Source organism: Bombina bombina, chromosome 5 (genome assembly GCF_027579735.1).
Source record: "Bombina bombina isolate aBomBom1 chromosome 5, aBomBom1.pri, whole genome shotgun sequence".
Classification (NCBI taxonomy): Eukaryota; Metazoa; Chordata; class Amphibia; order Anura; family Bombinatoridae; genus Bombina; species Bombina bombina.
In genome coordinates this window covers 7964698-7983341 of record NC_069503.1, presented here as the reverse complement: position 1 = coordinate 7983341, position 18644 = coordinate 7964698, and the positions used below count along the sequence as shown (strand labels likewise).

The window sequence follows — 18644 nt, the reverse complement described above, 5'->3', positions numbered from 1 at the left end:
GGAGCACGCTAGAGGTCAGACGAGGGAGCACGCTAGAGGTCAGACGAGGGAGCAAGCTAGAGGTCAGATGAGGAAGCACGCTAGAGGTCAGACGAGAGAGCACGCTAGAGGTCAGACGAGGAAGCACGCTAGTGGGAAGAGAGAGAGAGCAGTTAAGGGAAGAGAGAGAGAGAGCAGTTAAGGGAAGAGAGAGAGAGAGCAGATAAGGGAAGAGAGAGAGAGAGCAGTTAAGGGAAGAGAGAGAGAGCAGTTAAGGGAAGAGAGAGAGAGCAGATAAGGGAAGAGAGAGAGAGAGAGCAGTTAAGGGAAGAGAGAGAGAGCAGTTAAGGGAAGAGAGAGAGAGAGAGAGAGCAGTTAAGGGAAGAGAGAGAGAGAGCAGTTAAGGGAAGAGAGAGAGAGAGCAGATAAGGGAAGAGAGAGAGAGAGCAGTTAAGGGAAGAGAGAGAGAGAGCAGTTAAGGGAAGAGAGAGAGAGAGCAGTTAAGGGAAGAGAGAGAGAGAGCAGTTAAGGGAAGAGAAGAGAGAGAGAGCGGTTAAGGGAAGAGAGAGAGAGAGCGGTTAAGGGAAGAGAGAGAGAGAGCAGATAAGGGAAGAGAGAGAGAGAGAGAGCGGTTAAGGGAAGAGAGAGAGAGATCAGTTAAGGGAAGAGAGAGAGAGCAGTTAAGGGAAGAGAGAGAGAGAGCAGTTAAGGGAAGAGAGAGAGAGCAGTTAAGGGAAGAGAGAGAGAGCAGTTAAGGGAAGAGAGAAAGAGAGAGCAGTTAAGGGAAGAGAGAGAGAGAGCAGTTAAGGGAAGAGAGAGAAAGCAGTTAAGGGAAGAGAGAGAGAGCAGTTAAGGGAAGAGAGAGCAGTTAAGGGAAGAGAGAGAGAGCAGTTAAGGGAAGAGAGAGAGAGCGGTTAAGGGAAGAGAGAGAGAGAGCAGTTAAGGGAAGAGAGAGAGAGAGAGAGAGAGAGAGAGAGAGCAGTTAAGGGAAGAGAGAGAGAGAGAGCAGTTAAGGGAAGAGAGAGAGAGAGCAGTTAAGGGAAGAGAGAGAGAGAGCAGTTAAAGGAAGAGAGAGAGAGAGAGCAGTTAAAGGAAGAGAGAGAGAGCAGTTAAGGGAAGAGAGAGAGAGAGCAGTTAAGGGAAGAGAGAGAGAGAGCAGTTAAGGGAAGAGAGAGAGAGAGAGAGAGAGCAGTTAAGGGAAGAGAGAGAGCAGTTAAGGGAAGAGAGAGCAGTTAAGGGAAGAGAGAGCAGTTAAGGGAAGAGAGAGCAGTTAAGGGAAGAGAGAGGGCAGTTAAGGGAAGAGAGAGGGCAGTTAAGGGAAGAGAGAGGGCAGTTAAGGGAAGAGAGAGGGCAGTTAAGGGAAGAGAGAGAGCAGTTAAGGGAAGAGAGAGAGAGCAGTTAAGGGAAGAGAGAGAGAGAGAGAGAGAGAGAGAGCAGTTAAGGGAAGAGAGAGAGCAGTTAAGGGAAGAGAGAGCAGTTAAGGGAAGAGAGAGCAGTTAAGGGAAGAGAGAGCAGTTAAGGGAAGAGAGAGCAGTTAAGGGAAGAGAGAGGGCAGTTAAGGGAAGAGAGAGGGCAGTTAAGGGAAGAGAGAGGGCAGTTAAGGGAAGAGAGAGGGCAGTTAAGGGAAGAGAGAGCAGTTAAGGGAAGAGAGAGCAGTTAAGGGAAGAGAGAGGGCAGTTAAGGGAAGAGAGAGCAGTTAAGGGAAGAGAGAGCAGTTAAGGGAAGAGAGGGCAGTTAAGGGAAGAGAGGGCAGTTAAGGGAAGAGAGGGCAGTTAAGGGAAGAGAGAGGGCAGTTAAGGGAAGAGAGAGGGCAGTTAAGGGAAGAGAGAGGGCAGTTAAGGGAAGAGAGAGAGCAGTTAAGGGAAGAGAGAGAGAGCAGTTAAGGGAAGAGAGAGAGAGAGAGAGAGCAGTTAAGGGAAGAGAGAGGGCAGTTAAGGGAAGAAAGAGCAGTTAAGGGAAGAGAGAGCAGTTAAGGGAAGAGAGAGCAGTTAAGGGAAGAGAGAGCAGTTAAGGGAAGAGAGAGGGCAGTTAAGGGAAGAGAGAGGGCAGTTAAGGGAAGAGAGAGGGCAGTTAAGGGAAGAGAGAGGGCAGTTAAGGGAAGAGAGAGGGCAGTTAAGGGAAGAGAGAGGCAGTTAAGGGAAGAGAGAGCAGTTAAGGGAAGAGAGAGGGCAGTTAAGGGAAGAGAGAGAGAGCAGTTAAGGGAAGAGAGAGCAGTTAAGGGAAGAGAGAGCAGTTAAGGGAAGAGAGGGCAGTTAAGGGAAGAGAGGGCAGTTAAGGGAAGAGAGGGCAGTTAAGGGAAGAGAGGGCAGTTAAGGGAAGAGAGGGCAGTTAAGGGAAGAGAGGGCAGTTAAGGGAAGAGAGGGCAGTTAAGGGAAGAGAGGGCAGTTAAGGGAAGAGAGGGCAGTTAAGGGAAGAGAGGGCAGTTAAGGGAAGAGAGGGCAGTTAAGGGAAGAGAGGGCAGTTAAGGGAAGAGAGGGCAGTTAAGGGAAGAGAGGGCAGTTAAGGGAAGAGAGAGAGCAGTTAAGGGAAGAGAGAGAGCAGTTAAGGGAAGAGAGAGCAGTTAAGGGAAGAGAGAGGGCAGTTAAGGGAAGGGAGAGGGCAGTTAAGGGAAGAGAGAGCAGTTAATGGAAGAGAGGGCAGTTAAGGGAAGAGAGGGCAGTTAATGGAAGAGAGGGCAGTTAAGGGAAGAGAGAGGGCAGTTAAGGGAAGAGATAGGGCAGTTAAGGGAAGAGAGAGGGCAGTTAAGGGAAGAGATAGGGCAGTTAAGGGAAGAGAGGGCAGTTAAGGGAAGAGAGGGCAGTTAAGGGAAGTGAGAGCAGTTAAGGGAAGAGAGAGCAGTTAAGGGAAGAGAGAGCAGTTAAGGGAAGAGAGAGCAGTTAAGGGAAGAGAGAGCAGTTAAGGGAAGAGAGAGCAGTTAAGGGAAGAGAGAGCAGTTAAGGGAAGAGAGAGGGCAGTTAAGGGAAGAGAGAGCAGTTAAGGGAAGAGAGAGGGCAGTTAAGGGAAGAGAGAGGGCAGTTAAGGGAAGAGAGGGCAGTTAAGGGAAGAGAGAGGGCAGTTAAGGGAAGAGAGAGGGCAGTTAAGGGAAGAGAGAGGGCAGTTAAGGGAAGAGAGAGGGCAGTTAAGGGAAGAGAGAGGGCAGTTAAGGGAAGAGAGAGCAGTTAAGGGAAGAGAGAGCAGTTAAGGGAAGAGAGAGGGCAGTTAAGGGAAGAGAGAGCAGTTAAGGGAAGAGAGAGCAGTTAAGGGAAGAGAGAGCAGTTAAGGGAAGAGAGGGCAGTTAAGGGAAGAGAGGGCAGTTAAGGGAAGAGAGGGCAGTTAAGGGAAGAGAGAGGGCAGTTAAGGGAAGAGAGAGGGCAGTTAAGGGAAGAGAGAGGGCAGTTAAGGGAAGAGAGAGAGCAGTTAAGGGAAGAGAGAGAGAGCAGTTAAGGGAAGAGAGAGAGAGAGAGAGAGAGAGCAGTTAAGGGAAGAGAGAGGGCAGTTAAGGGAAGAAAGAGCAGTTAAGGGAAGAGAGAGCAGTTAAGGGAAGAGAGAGCAGTTAAGGGAAGAGAGAGCAGTTAAGGGAAGAGAGAGCAGTTAAGGGAAGAGAGAGGGCAGTTAAGGGAAGAGAGAGGGCAGTTAAGGGAAGAGAGAGGGCAGTTAAGGGAAGAGAGAGGGCAGTTAAGGGAAGAGAGAGGGCAGTTAAGGGAAGAGAGAGGGCAGTTAAGGGAAGAGAGAGGGCAGTTAAGGGAAGAGAGAGCAGTTAAGGGAAGAGAGAGCAGTTAAGGGAAGAGAGAGGGCAGTTAAGGGAAGAGAGAGCAGTTAAGGGAAGAGAGAGCAGTTAAGGGAAGAGAGAGCAGTTAAGGGAAGAGAGGGCAGTTAAGGGAAGAGAGGGCAGTTAAGGGAAGAGAGGGCAGTTAAGGGAAGAGAGGGCAGTTAAGGGAAGAGAGGGCAGTTAAGGGAAGAGAGGGCAGTTAAGGGAAGAGAGGGCAGTTAAGGGAAGAGAGGGCAGTTAAGGGAAGAGAGGGCAGTTAAGGGAAGAGAGGGCAGTTAATGGAAGAGAGGGCAGTTAAGGGAAGAGAGGGCAGTTAAGGGAAGAGAGGGCAGTTAAGGGAAGAGAGGGCAGTTAAGGGAAGAGAGGGCAGTTAAGGGAAGAGAGAGAGCAGTTAAGGGAAGAGAGAGAGCAGTTAAGGGAAGAGAGAGCAGTTAAGGGAAGAGAGAGGGCAGTTAAGGGAAGGGAGAGGGCAGTTAAGGGAAGAGAGAGCAGTTAATGGAAGAGAGGGCAGTTAAGGGAAGAGAGGGCAGTTAATGGAAGAGAGGGCAGTTAAGGGAAGAGAGAGGGCAGTTAAGGGAAGAGATAGGGCAGTTAAGGGAAGAGAGAGGGCAGTTAAGGGAAGAGAGGGCAGTTAAGGGAAGAGAGGGCAGTTAAGGGAAGAGAGGGCAGTTAAGGGAAGTGAGAGCAGTTAAGGGAAGAGAGAGCAGTTAAGGGAAGAGAGAGCAGTTAAGGGAAGAGAGAGCAGTTAAGGGAAGAGAGAGGGCAGTTAAGGGAAGAGAGAGCAGTTAAGGGAAGAGAGAGGGCAGTTAAGGGAAGAGAGAGGGCAGTTAAGGGAAGAGAGGGCAGTTAAGGGAAGAGAGAGGGCAGTTAAGGGAAGAGAGAGGGCAGTTAAGGGAAGAGAGAGGGCAGTTAAGGGAAGAGAGGGCAGTTAAGGGAAGAGAGGGCAGTTAAGGGAAGAGAGGGCAGTTAAGGGAAGAGAGGGCAGTTAATGGAAGAGAGGGCAGTTAAGGGAAGAGAGGGCAGTTAATGGAAGAGAGGGCAGTTAAGGGAAGAGAGGGCAGTTAAGGGAAGAGAGGGCAGTTAAGGGAAGAGAGGGCAGTTAAGGGAAGAGAGGGCAGTTAATGGAAGAGAGGGCAGTTAAGGGAAGAGAGGGCAGTTAAGGGAAGAGAGGGCAGTTAAGGGAAGAGAGGGCAGTTAAGGGAAGAGAGGGCAGTTAAGGGAAGAGAGAGAGCAGTTAAGGGAAGAGAGAGAGCAGTTAAGGGAAGAGAGAGCAGTTAAGGGAAGAGAGAGGGCAGTTAAGGGAAGGGAGAGGGCAGTTAAGGGAAGGGAGAGGGCAGTTAAGGGAAGAGAGGGCAGTTAAGGGAAGAGAGGGCAGTTAAGGGAAGAGAGGGCAGTTAAGGGAAGAGAGAGGGCAGTTAAGGGAAGAGAGAGGGCAGTTAAGGGAAGAGATAGGGCAGTTAAGGGAAGAGAGAGGGCAGTTAAGGGAAGAGAGGGCAGTTAAGGGAAGAGAGGGCAGTTAAGGGAAGTGAGAGCAGTTAAGGGAAGAGAGAGCAGTTAAGGGAAGAGAGAGCAGTTAAGGGAAGAGAGAGGGCAGTTAAGGGAAGAGAGGGCAGTTAAGGGAAGAGAGAGCAGTTAAGGGAAGAGAGAGCAGTTAAGGGAAGAGAGAGCAGTTAAGGGAAGAGAGAGCAGTTAAGGGAAGAGAGAGGGCAGTTAAGGGAAGAGAGAGCAGTTAAGGGAAGAGAGAGGGCAGTTAAGGGAAGAGAGAGGGCAGTTAAGGGAAGAGAGGGCAGTTAAGGGAAGAGAGAGGGCAGTTAAGGGAAGAGAGAGGGCAGTTAAGGGAAGAGAGAGGGCAGTTAAGGGAAGAGAGAGGGCAGTTAAGGGAAGAGAGGGCAGTTAAGGGAAGAGAGGGCAGTTAAGGGAAGAGAGGGCAGTTAAGGGAAGAGAGGGCAGTTAAGGGAAGAGAGGGCAGTTAATGGAAGAGAGGGCAGTTTAGGGAAGAGAGGGCAGTTAAGGGAAGAGAGGGCAGTTAAGGGAAGAGAGGGCAGTTAAGGGAAGAGAGAGGGCAGTTAAGGGAAGAGAGAGCAGTTAAGGGAAGAGAGAGGGCAGTTAAGGGAAGAGAGAGCAGTTAAGGGAAGAGAGAGCAGTTAAGGGAAGAGAGAGCAGTTAAGGGAAGAGAGAGCAGTTAAGGGAAGAGAGAGCAGTTAATGGAAGAGAGGGCAGTTAAGGGAAGAGAGGGCAGTTAATGGAAGAGAGGGCAGTTAAGGGAAGAGAGGGCAGTTAAGGGAAGAGAGAGGGCAGTTAAGGGAAGAGAGAGGGCAGTTAAGGGAAGAGAGGGCAGTTAAGGGAAGAGAGGGCAGTTAAGGGAAGAGAGAGAGAGCAGTTAAGGGAAGAGAGAAAGAGAGAGCAGTTAAGGGAAGAGAGAGAGAGCAGTTAAGGGAAGAGAGAGAGAGCAGTTAAGGGAAGAGAGAAAGAGAGAGCAGTTAAGGGAAGAGAGAGAGAGCAGTTAAGGGAAGAGAGAGAAAGCAGTTAAGGGAAGAGAGAGAGAGCAGTTAAGGGAAGAGAGAGAGAGCAGTTAAGGGAAGAGAGAGAGAGCAGTTAAGGGAAGAGAGAGAGAGAGCGGTTAAGGGAAGAGAGAGAGAGAGCAGTTAAGGGAAGAGAGAGAGAGAGAGAGAGAGAGCAGTTAAGGGAAGAGAGAGAGAGAGAGAGCAGTTAAGGGAAGAGAGAGAGAGAGCAGTTAAAGGAAGAGAGAGAGAGCAGTTAAAGGAAGAGAGAGAGAGCAGTTAAGGGAAGAGAGAGAGAGAGCAGTTAAGGGAAGAGAGAGAGAGCAGTTAAGGGAAGAGAGAGAGAGAGAGAGAGCAGTTAAGGGAAGAGAGAGAGCAGTTAAGGGAAGAGAGAGCAGTTAAGGGAAGAGAGAGCAGTTAAGGGAAGAGAGAGCAGTTAAGGGAAGAGAGAGGGCAGTTAAGGGAAGAGAGAGGGCAGTTAAGGGAAGAGAGAGGGCAGTTAAGGGAAGAGAGAGAGAGAGCAGTTAAGGGAAGAGAGAGAGAGTAGTTAAGGGAAAAGAGAGAGAGAGAGAGCAGTTAAGGGAAGAGAGAGAGCAGTTAAGGGAAGAGAGAGCAGTTAAGGGAAGAGAGAGCAGTTAAGGGAAGAGAGAGGGCAGTTAAGGGAAGAGAGAGGGCAGTTAAGGGAAGAGAGAGGGCAGTTAAGGGAAGAGAGGGCAGTTAAGGGAAGAGAGGGCAGTTAAGGGAAGAGAGGGCAGTTAAGGGAAGAGAGGGCAGTTAAGGGAAGAGAGGGCAGTTAATGGAAGAGAGGGCAGTTCAGGGAAGAGAGGGCAGTTAAGGGAAGAGAGGGCAGTTAAGGGAAGAGAGGGCAGTTAAGGGAAGAGAGAGAGCAGTTAAGGGAAGAGAGAGAGCAGTTAAGGGAAGAGAGAGCAGTTAAGGGAAGAGAGAGGGCAGTTAAGGGAAGAGAGAGGGCAGTTAAGGGAAGAGAGAGGGCAGTTAAGGGAAGAGAGGGCAGTTAAGGGAAGAGAGAGCAGTTAAGGGAAGAGAAGGCAGTTAAGGGAAGAGAGACGGCAGTTAAGGGAAGAGAGAGGGCAGTTAAGGGAAGAGAGAGGGCAGTTAAGGGAAGAGAGAGGGCAGTTAAGGGAAGAGAGGGCAGTTAAGGGAAGAGAGGGCAGTTAAGGGAAGAGAGGGCAGTTAAGGGAAGAGAGGGCAGTTAAGGGAAGAGAGGGCAGTTAAGGGAAGAGAGGGCAGTTAATGGAAGAGAGGGCAGTTAATGGAAGAGAGGGCAGTTAAGGGAAGAGAGGGCAGTTAAGGGAAGAGAGGGCAGTTAATGGAAGAGAGGGCAGTTAAGGGAAGAGAGGGCAGTTAAGGGAAGAGAGGGCAGTTAAGGGAAGAGAGGGCAGTTAAGGGAAGAGAGGGCAGCTAAGGGAAGAGAGGGCAGTTAAGGGAAGAGAGAGAGCAGTTAAGGGAAGAGAGAGCAGTTAAGGGAAGAGAGAGAGAGTAGTTAAGGGAAAAGAGAGAGAGAGCAGTTAAGGGAAGAGAGAGAGCAGTTAAGGGAAGAGAGAGCAGTTAAGGGAAGAGAGAGCAGTTAAGGGAAGAGAGGGCAGTTAAGGGAAGAGAGAGGGCAGTTAAGGGAAGAGAGAGGGCAGTTAAGGGAAGAGAGAGGGCAGTTAAGGGAAGAGAGAGGGCAGTTAAGGGAAGAGAGGGCAGTTAAGGGAAGAGAGGGCAGTTAAGGGAAGAGAGGGCAGTTAATGGAAGAGAGGGCAGTTAAGGGAAGAGAGGGCAGTTAAGGGAAGAGAGGGCAGTTAATGGAAGAGAGGGCAGTTAAGGGAAGAGAGGGCAGTTAAGGGAAGAGAGGGCAGTTAAGGGAAGAGAGGGCAGTTAAGGGAAGAGAGGGCAGTTAAGGGAAGAGAGGGCAGTTAAGGGAAGAGAGAGAGCAGTTAAGGGAAGAGAGAGAGCAGTTAAGGGAAGAGAGAGAGCAGTTAAGGGAAGAGAGAGCAGTTAAGGGAAGAGAGAGGGCAGTTAAGGGAAGAGAGAGGGCAGTTAAGGGAAGAGAGAGGGCAGTTAAGGGAAGAGAGGGCAGTTAAGGGAAGAGAGAGCAGTTAAGGGAAGAGAAGGCAGTTAAGGGAAGAGAGGGCAGTTAAGGGAAGAGAGGGCAGTTAAGGGAAGAGAGACGGCAGTTAAGGGAAGAGAGAGGGCAGTTAAGGGAAGAGAGAGGGCAGTTAAGGGAAGAGAGGGCAGTTAAGGGAAGAGAGGGCAGTTAAGGGAAGAGAGGGCAGTTAAGGGAAGAGAGGGCAGTTAAGGGAAGAGAGAGGGCAGTTAAGGGAAGAGAGAGGGCAGTTAAGGGAAGAGAGAGGGCAGTTAAGGGAAGAGAGAGGGCAGTTAAGGGAAGAGAGAGAGAGAGCAGTTAAGGGAAGAGAGAGAGAGTAGTTAAGGGAAAAGAGAGAGAGAGAGAGCAGTTAAGGGAAGAGAGAGAGCAGTTAAGGGAAGAGAGAGCAGTTAAGGGAAGAGAGAGCAGTTAAGGGAAGAGAGGGCAGTTAAGGGAAGAGAGAGGGCAGTTAAGGGAAGAGAGAGGGCAGTTAAGGGAAGAGAGAGGGCAGTTAAGGGAAGAGAGAGGGCAGTTAAGGGAAGAGAGAGGGCAGTTTAGGGAAGAGAGGGCAGTTAAGGGAAGAGAGGGCAGTTAAGGGAAGAGAGGGCAGTTAATGGAAGAGAGGGCAGTTAAGGGAAGAGAGGGCAGTTAAGGGAAGAGAGGGCAGTTAATGGAAGAGAGGGCAGTTAAGGGAAGAGAGGGCAGTTAAGGGAAGAGAGGGCAGTTAAGGGAAGAGAGGGCAGTTAAGGGAAGAGAGGGCAGTTAAGGGAAGAGAGAGAGCAGTTAAGGGAAGAGAGAGAGCAGTTAAGGGAAGAGAGAGCAGTTAAGGGAAGAGAGAGGGCAGTTAAGGGAAGAGAGAGGGCAGTTAAGGGAAGAGAGAGGGCAGTTAAGGGAAGAGAGGGCAGTTAAGGGAAGAGAGAGCAGTTAAGGGAAGAGAAGGCAGTTAAGGGAAGAGAGGGCAGTTAAGGGAAGAGAGGGCAGTTAAGGGAAGAGAGGGCAGTTAAGGGAAGAGAGACGGCAGTTAAGGGAAGAGAGACGGCAGTTAAGGGAAGAGAGAGGGCAGTTAAGGGAAGAGAGAGGGCAGTTAAGGGAAGAGAGACGGCAGTTAAGGGAAGAGAGAGGGCAGTTAAGGGAAGAGAGAGGGCAGTTAAGGGAAGAGAGGGCAGTTAAGGGAAGAGAGGGCAGTTAAGGGAAGAGAGGGCAGTTAAGGGAAGAGAGGGCAGTTAAGGGAAGAGAGGGCAGTTAAGGGAAGAGAGGGCAGTTAATGGAAGAGAGGGCAGTTAATGGAAGAGAGGGCAGTTAAGGGAAGAGAGGGCAGTTAAGGGAAGAGAGGGCAGTTAAGGGAAGAGAGGGCAGTTAAGGGAAGAGAGGGCAGTTAATGGAAGAGAGGGCAGTTAAGGGAAGAGAGGGCAGTTAAGGGAAGAGAGGGCAGTTAAGGGAAGAGAGGGCAGTTAAGGGAAGAGAGGGCAGTTAAGGGAAGAGAGGGCAGCTAAGGGAAGAGAGGGCAGTTAAGGGAAGAGAGAGAGCAGTTAAGGGAAGAGAGAGCAGTTAAGGGAAGAGAGAGCAGTTAAGGGAAGAGAGGGCAGTTAAGGGAAGAGAGAGGGCAGTTAAGGGAAGAGAGAGGGCAGTTAAGGGAAGAGAGGGCAGTTAAGGGAAGAGAGGGCAGTTAAGGGAAGAGAGGGCAGTTAATGGAAGAGAGGGCAGTTAAGGGAAGAGAGGGCAGTTAAGGGAAGAGAGGGCAGTTAATGGAAGAGAGGGCAGTTAAGGGAAGAGAGGGCAGTTAAGGGAAGAGAGGGCAGTTAAGGGAAGAGAGGGCAGTTAGGAGAGAGGGCAGTTAAGGAAGAGAGGGCAGTTAAGGGAAGAGAGAGAGCAGTTAAGGGAAGAGAGAGAGCAGTTAAGGGAAGAGAGAGGGCAGTTAAGGGAAGAGAGAGGGCAGTTAAGGGAAGAGAGAGGGCAGTTAAGGGAAGAGAGAGGGCAGTTAAGGGAAGAGAGGGCAGTTAAGGGAAGAGAGAGCAGTTAAGGGAAGAGAAGGCAGTTAAGGGAAGAGAGGGCAGTTAAGGGAAGAGAGGGCAGTTAAGGGAAGAGAGACGGCAGTTAAGGGAAGAGAGAGGGCAGTTAAGGGAAGAGAGGGCAGTTAAGGGAAGAGAGGGCAGTTAAGGGAAGAGAGGGCAGTTAAGGGAAGAGAGGGCAGTTAAGGGAAGAGAGGGCAGTTAAGGGAAGAGAGGGCAGTTAAGGGAAGAGAGGGCAGTTAAGGGAAGAGAGGGCAGTTAAGGGAAGAGAGGGCAGTTAAGGGAAGAGAGGGCAGTTAAGGGAAGAGAGGGCAGTTAATGGAAGAGAGGGCAGTTAAGGGAAGAGAGGGCAGTTAAGGGAAGAGAGGGCAGTTAAGGGAAGAGAGGGCAGTTAAGGGAAGAGAGGGCAGCTAAGGGAAGAGAGGGCAGTTAAGGGAAGAGAGAGAGCAGTTAAGGGAAGAGAGAGCAGTTAAGGGAAGAGAGAGCAGTTAAGGGAAGAGAGAGGGCAGTTAAGGGAAGAGAGAGGGCAGTTAAGGGAAGAGAGAGGGCAGTTAAGGGAAGAGAGAGCAGTTAATGGAAGAGAGGGCAGTTAAGGGAAGAGAGGGCAGTTAATGGAAGAGAGGGCAGTTAAGGGAAGAGAGGGCAGTTAAGGGAAGAGAGAGGGCAGTTAAGGGAAGAGAGAGGGCAGTTAAGGGAAGAGATAGGGCAGTTAAGGGAAGAGAGAGGGCAGTTAAGGGAAGAGAGGGCAGTTAAGGGAAGAGAGGGCAGTTAAGGGAAGAGAGGGCAGTTAAGGGAAGAGAGAGCAGTTAAGGGAAGAGAGAGCAGTTAAGGGAAGAGAGAGCAGTTAAGGGAAGAGAGAGCAGTTAAGGGAAGAGAGAGCAGTTAAGGGAAGAGAGAGGGCAGTTAAGGGAAGAGAGGGCAGTTAAGGGAAGAGAGAGCAGTTAAGGGAAGAGAGAGCAGTTAAGGGAAGAGAGAGCAGTTAAGGGAAGAGAGAGCAGTTAAGGGAAGAGAGAGGGCAGTTAAGGGAAGAGAGAGCAGTTAAGGGAAGAGAGATGGCAGTTAAGGGAAGAGAGAGCAGTTAAGGGAAGAGAGGGCAGTTAAGGGAAGAGAGAGGGCAGTTAAGGGAAGAGAGAGGGAAGTTAAGGGAAGAGAGAGGGCAGTTTAGGGAAGAGAGAGGGCAGTTAAGGGAAGAGAGAGGGCAGTTAAGGGAAGAGAGGGCAGTTAAGGGAAGAGAGGGCAGTTAAGGGAAGAGAGGGCAGTTAATGGAAGAGAGGGCAGTTAAGGGAAGAGAGGGCAGTTAAGGGAAGAGAGGGCAGTTAAGGGAAGAGAGGGCAGTTAAGGGAAGAGAGAGCAGTTAAGGGAAGAGAGAGGGCAGTTAAGGGAAGAGAGAGCAGTTAAGGGAAGAGAGAGCAGTTAAGGGAAGAGAGGGCAGTTAAGGGAAGAGAGGGCAGTTAAGGGAAGAGAGGGCAGTTAATGGAAGAGAGGGCAGTTAAGGGAAGAGAGGGCAGTTAAGGGAAGAGAGAGGGCAGTTAAGGGAAGAGAGAGGGCAGTTAAGGGAAGAGAGGGCAGTTAAGGGAAGAGAGGGCAGTTAAGGGAAGAGAGGGCAGTTAAGGGAAGAGAGGGCAGTTAAGGGAAGAGAGGGCAGTTAAGGGAAGAGAGGGCAGTTAAGGGAAGAGAGAGGGCAGTTAAGGGAAGAGAGAGGGCAGTTAAGGGAAGAGAGGGCAGTTAAGGGAAGAGAGGGCAGTTAAGGGAAGAGAGAGCAGTTAAGGGAAGAGAGAGGGCAGTTAAGGGAAGAGAGAGGGCAGTTAAGGGAAGAGAGAGGGCAGTTAAGGGAAGAGAGAGAGAGAGCAGTTAAGGGAAGAGAGAGGGCAGTTAAGGGAAGAGAGAGCAGTTAAGGGAAGAGAGGGCAGTTAAGGGAAGAGAGGGCAGTTAAGGGAAGAGAGGGCAGTTAAGGGAAGAGAGAGGGCAGTTAAGGGAAGAGAGAGGGCAGTTAAGGGAAGAGAGAGGGCAGTTAAGGGAAGAGAGAGGGCAGTTAAGGGAAGAGAGGGCAGTTAAGGGAAGAGAGGGCAGTTAAGGGAAGAGAGGGCAGTTAAGGGAAGAGAGGGCAGTTAAGGGAAGAGAGGGCAGTTAATGGAAGAGAGGGCAGTTAAGGGAAGAGAGGGCAGTTAAGGGAAGAGAGGGCAGTTAAGGGAAGAGAGGGCAGTTAAGGGAAGAGAGGGCAGTTAAGGGAAGAGAGGGCAGTTAAGGGAAGAGAGGGCAGTTAAGGGAAGAGAGGGCAGTTAAGGGAAGAGAGGGCAGTTAAGGGAAGAGAGAGAGCAGTTAAGGGAAGAGAGAGAGCAGTTAAGGGAAGAGAGAGCAGTTAAGGGAAGAGAGAGGGCAGTTAAGGGAAGAGAGAGGGCAGTTAAGGGAAGAGAGAGGGCAGTTAAGGGAAGAGCGGGCAGTTAAGGGAAGAGAGAGCAGTTAAGGGAAGAGAAGGCAGTTAAGGGAAGAGAGGGCAGTTAAGGGAAGAGAGGGCAGTTAAGGGAAGAGAGACGGCAGTTAAGGGAAGAGAGAGGGCAGTTAAGGGAAGAGAGAGGGCAGTTAAGGGAAGAGAGGGCAGTTAAGGGAAGAGAGGGCAGTTAAGGGAAGAGAGGGCAGTTAAGGGAAGAGAGGGCAGTTAAGGGAAGAGAGGGCAGTTAAGGGAAGAGAGGGCAGTTAATGGAAGAGAGGGCAGTTAAGGGAAGAGAGGGCAGTTAAGGGAAGAGAGGGCAGTTAAGGGAAGAGAGGGCAGTTAAGGGAAGAGAGGGCAGTTAAGGGAAGAGAGAGGGCAGTTAAGGGAAGAGAGAGGGCAGTTAAGGGAAGAGAGGGCAGTTAAGGGAAGAGAGGGCAGTTAAGGGAAGAGAGGGCAGTTAAGGGAAGAGAGGGCAGTTAAGGGAAGAGAGGGCAGTTAATGGAAGAGAGGGCAGTTAAGGGAAGAGAGGGCAGTTAAGGGAAGAGAGAGGGCAGTTAAGGGAAGAGAGAGGGCAGTTAAGGGAAGAGAGGGCAGTTAAGGGAAGAGAGGGCAGTTAAGGGAAGAGAGGGCAGTTAAGGGAAGAGAGAGCAGTTAAGGGAAGAGAGAGGGCAGTTAAGGGAAGAGAGAGCAGTTAAGGGAAGAGAGAGCAGTTAAGGGAAGAGAGAGCAGTTAATGGAAGAGAGGGCAGTTAAGGGAAGAGAGGGCAGTTAATGGAAGAGAGGGCAGTTAAGGGAAGAGAGGGCAGTTAAGGGAAGAGAGAGTGCAGTTAAGGGAAGAGAGAGGGCAGTTAAGGGAAGAGAGGGCAGTTAAGGGAAGAGAGGGCAGTTAAGGGAAGAGAGGGCAGTTAAGGGAAGAGAGGGCAGTTAAGGGAAGAGAGGGCAGTTAAGAGAGATAAGAGAGTTTGCAATAGGAGAAAGGTTTACAAGTGGGTAGAGGAAGAGACTAAGGGTATACAAACAATGGCTGTCCATAAAAGAAATAATAAGTAATATGAACATGCTCGGTGGGTAACTGGGTACAAAAATGTGACGCACCTGCTAATAACTGAAGTACAGCTATTTTATATATTGCAAGGTTCCTTACTGCTGGTTACATGGAAAGTCAGGTGTCTTCAGGGTTTGTCTTTTCCTCTATGGATAATTCAGATTTAGCTCCAAGCCTCAGTTTAACCAACATGTTGCAGAAAATGAAAAGCAAAGTAGTCACAAAATTCGATGACATTATGCACATGCACAGTCTGTAACCACACAGACCTGTGCCTGCCTCCATATGACCGACTGTAACCACACAGACTTGCCCCTGCCTCCATATGACCGGCTGTAACCACACAGACCTGTGCCTGCCTCCATATGACCGGCTGTAACCACACAGACTTGCCCCTGCCTCCATATGACCGTCTGTAACCACACAGACTTGCCCCTGCCTCCATATGACCGGCTGTAACCACACAGACCTGCTCCTGCCTGTATATGACCGACTGTAACCACACAGACCTGCTCCTGCCTGTATATGACCGACTGTAACCACACAGACCTGTGCCTGCCTCCATATGACCGACTGTAACCACACAGACCTGCTCCTGCCTCCATATGACCGGCTGTAACCACACAGACCTGCTTCTGCCTCCATATGACCGGCTATAACCACACAGACCTGCTTCTGCCTCCATATGACCGGCTGTAACCACACAGACCTGCTTCTGCCTCCATATGACCGGCTGTAACCACACAGACCTGCTCCTGCTTCCATATGACCGGCTGTAACCACACAAAACTGTTCCTTTCTCTATATGACCGGCTGTAACCACACAGACCTGCTCCTGCCTCCATATGACCGGCTATAACCACACAGACCTGTGCCTGCCTCCATATGTCCGACTGTAACCACACAGACCTGCTCCTGCCTCCATATGACCGACTGTAACCACACAGACCTGCTCCTGCCTCCATATGACCGACTGTAACCACACAGACCTGTGCCTGCCTCCGTATGACCGACTGTAACCACACAGACTTGGCCCTGCCTCCATATGACCGGCTGTAACCACACAGACCTGCTCCTGCCTCTATATGTCTGACTGCAACCACACAGACCTGCTCCTGCCGCCATATGACCGGTTGTAACCACACAGACCTGCTCCTGCCTCTATATGTCCGGCTGTAACCACACAGACCTGCACCTGCCTCCATACGACCGGCTGTAACCACACAGACCTGCTCCTGCCTCCATATGACCGGCTGTAACCACACAGACTTGCCCCTGCCTCCATATGACTGGCTGTAACCACACAGACCTGCTCCTGCCTCTATATGTCCGACTGTAACATCACAGACCTGCTCCTGCCTCCATATGACTGACTGTAACCACACAGACCTGTGCCTGTCTCCATATGACTGGCTGTAACCACACAGACCTGCTCCTGCCTCCATATGACCGGCTGTAACCACACAGACCTGCTCCTGCCTCCATATGACCGGCTGTAACCACACAGACCTGCTCCTGCCTCTATATGACCAGCTGTAACCACACAGACTTGCCCCTGCCTCCATATGACCAGCTGTAACCACACAGACCTGCTCCTGCCTCCATATGACCGGCTGTAACCACACAGACCTGCTCCTGCCTCCATATGACCGTCTGTAACCACACAGACTTGCCCCTGCCTCCATATGACCAGCTGTAACCACACAGACCTGCTCCTGCCTCTATATGACCGGCTGTAACCACACAGACTTGCCCCTGCCTCCATATGACTGGCTGTAACCACACAGACCTGCTCCTGCCTCTATATGTCCGACTGTAACCACACAGACCTGCTCCTGCCTCCATATGATCGACTGTAACCACACAGACCTGCCCCTGCCTCCATATGACCGACTGTAACCACACAGACCTGCTCCTGCCTCCGTATGACTGGCTGTAACCACACAGACCTGCTCCTGCCTCTATATGTCCGACTGTAACCACACAGACCTGCTCCTGCCTCCATATGACTGACTGTAACCACACAAAACTTTTCCTTTCTCTATATGACCGGCTGTAACCACATAGACCTGCTCCTGCCTCTATATGTCTGACTGTAGCCACACAGACCTGCTCCTGCCTCCATATGACCGACTGTAACCACACAAAACTGATCCTTTCTCTATATGACTGGCTGTAACCACACAGATATGCTCCTGCCTCTATATGTCCGACTGTAACCACACAGACCTGCTCCTGCCTCCATATGACTGGCTGTAACCACACAGACCTGCTCCTGCCTCCATATGACCGGCTGTAACCACACAAACCTGCTCCTGCCTCCATATGACCGACTGTAACCACACAAAACTGATCCTTTCTCTATATGACTGGCTGTAACCACACAGATATGCTCCTGCCTCTATATGTCCGACTGTAACCACACAGACCTGCTCCTGCCTCCATATGACTGGCTGTAACCACACAGACCTGCTCCTGCCTCCATATGACCGGCTGTAACCACACAGACCTGCTCCTGCCTCCATATGACCGACTGTAACCACACAAAACTGTTCCTTTCTCTATATGGCCGACTGTAACCACACAGACCTGCTCCTGCCTGTATATGACCGACTGTAACCACACAGACCTGTGCCTGTCTCCATATGACTGGCTGTAACCACACAGACCTGTGCCTGCCTCCATATGACCGGCTGTAACAACACAGACCTGTGCCTGCCTCCGTATGACCGGCTGTAACCACACAGACCTGTGACTGCCTCCGTATGACCGGCTGTAACCACACAGACCTGTGCCTGCCTCCATATGACCGACTGGAACCACACAAACCTGTGCCTGACTCCATATGACCAACTGTAACCAGACAGACCTGTTCCTGTCTGTATATAACCGACTGGAACCACACAGACCTGTTCCTGCCTCTATATGACCGACTGGAACTACACAGACCTGCTCCTGCTTCCATATGACTGGCTGTTACCACACAGACCTGTGCCTGCCTCCATATGACCGGCTATAACCACACAGACCTGCTCCTGCCTCCATATGACCGGCTGTAACCACACAGACCTGCTCCTGCCTCAATATGACCGACTGTAACCACACAGACCTGCCCCTGCATCCATATGACCGGCTGTAAACACACAGACCTGTGCCTGCCTCCATATGACCTGCTGTAACCACACAGACCTGTTTCTGCCTCCATATGACCGGCTGTAACCACACAGACCTGCTCCTGCCTCAATATGACCGACTGTAACCACACAGACCTGTGCCTTCCTGTATATGACCGACTGTAACCACAGGGGGAAGGAAGTGAGTGCTCAGGGGAAGGGAGTGCTCAGGGGGAAGGAAGTGAGTGCTCAGGGGGAAGGAAGTGAGTGCTCAGGGGGAAGGAAGTGAGTGCTCAGGGGGAAGGAAGTGAGAGCTCAGGGGGAAGGAAGTGAGAGCTCAGGGGAAGGAAGTGAGAGCTCAGAGGGAAGGAAGTGAGTGCTCAGGGGGAAGGAAGCGAGAGCTCAGCGGGAAGGAAGTGAGAGCTCAGGGGGAAGGAAGTGAGAGCTCAGGGGAAGGAAGTGAGAGCTCAGGGAGAAGGAAGTGAGAGCTCAGGGGAAAGGAAGTGAGAGCTCAGGGGAAATTAAGTGAGTGCTCAGGGGAAGGAAGTGAGAGCTCAGGGAGAAGGAAGTGAGAGCTCAGGGAGAAGGAAGTGAGAGCTCAGGGGGAAGGAAGTGAGAGCTCAGGGGGAAGGAAGGGAGAGCTCAGAGGAAAGGAAGTGAGAGCTCAGGGGAAGGAAGTGAGAGCTCAGGGGAAATTGAGTGCTCAGGGGGAAGGAAGTGAGAGCTCAGGGAGAACGAAGTGAGAGCTCAGGGGGAAGGAAGTGAGAGCTCAGGGGGAAGGAAGGGAGAGCTCAGAGGGAAGGAAGTGAGTGCTCAGGGGAAGGAAGTGAGAGCTCAGGGAGAAGGAAGTGAGAGCTCAGGGGGGAAGGAAGTGAGTGCTCAGGGGGGAAGGAAGTGAGTGCTCAGGGGGGAAGGAAGTGAGTGCTCAGGGGGGAAGGAAGTGAGAGCTCAGGGGGAAAGGAAGTGAGAGCTCAGGGGGAAAGGAAGTGAAAGCTCAGGGGGAAGGAAGTGAGAGCTCAGGGTGAAGGAAGTGAGAGCTCAGAGGGAAGGAAGTGAGTGCTCAGGGGAAGGAAGTGAGAGCTCAGGGAGAAGGAAGTGAGAGCTCAGGGGGGAAGGAAGTGAGAGCTCAGGGGGAAGGAAGTGAGAGCTCAAGGGGGAAGGAAGTGAGAGCTCAGGGGGAAGGAAGTGAGAGCTCAGGGGGAAGGAAGTGAGAGCTCAGGGGAAGGAAGTGAGAGCTCAGGGGGAAGGAAGTGAGAGCTCAGGGGGAAGGAAGTGAGAGCTCAGGGGGGAAGGAAGTGAGAGTTCAGGGGGGAAGGAAGTGAGAGTTCAGGGGGGAAGGAAGTGAGTGCTCAGGGCGAAGGAAGTGAGTGCTCAGGGGGAAGGAAGTGAGTGCTCGGGGGGAAGGAAGTGAGAGCTCGGGGGGAAGGAAGTGAGAGCTAAGGGTGAAGGAAGTGAGTGCTCGGGGGAATGAAGTGAGTGCTCGGGGGGAAGGGAGTGCTCAGGGGGAATGGAGTGCTCAGGGGGAAGTGAGAGCTCAGGGGGAAGGAAGTGAGTGGTCAAGGGGGAAGGAAATGAAAGCTCAGGGTGAAGGAAGTGAGTGCTCAGGGGGAATGAAGTGAGTGCTCGGGGGGAAGGAAGTGAGTGTTCAGGGGAAGGGAGTGCTCAGGGGGAAGGAAGTGAGAGCTCAGGGGGAAGGAAGTGAGAGCTCAGGGGGAAGGAAGTGAGAGCTCAGG

The 18644-nt window shown here is 51.4% G+C and overlaps 1 protein-coding gene across 1 annotated transcript in view; it reads right to left on the bottom strand.

The window, feature by feature from the left end:
• Positions 1-18644, bottom strand: part of AGAP3 (ArfGAP with GTPase domain, ankyrin repeat and PH domain 3) — a 1006220-nt gene that overhangs the window by 290953 nt on the left and 696623 nt on the right. The gene's annotated exons all lie outside the window — the stretch shown is intronic.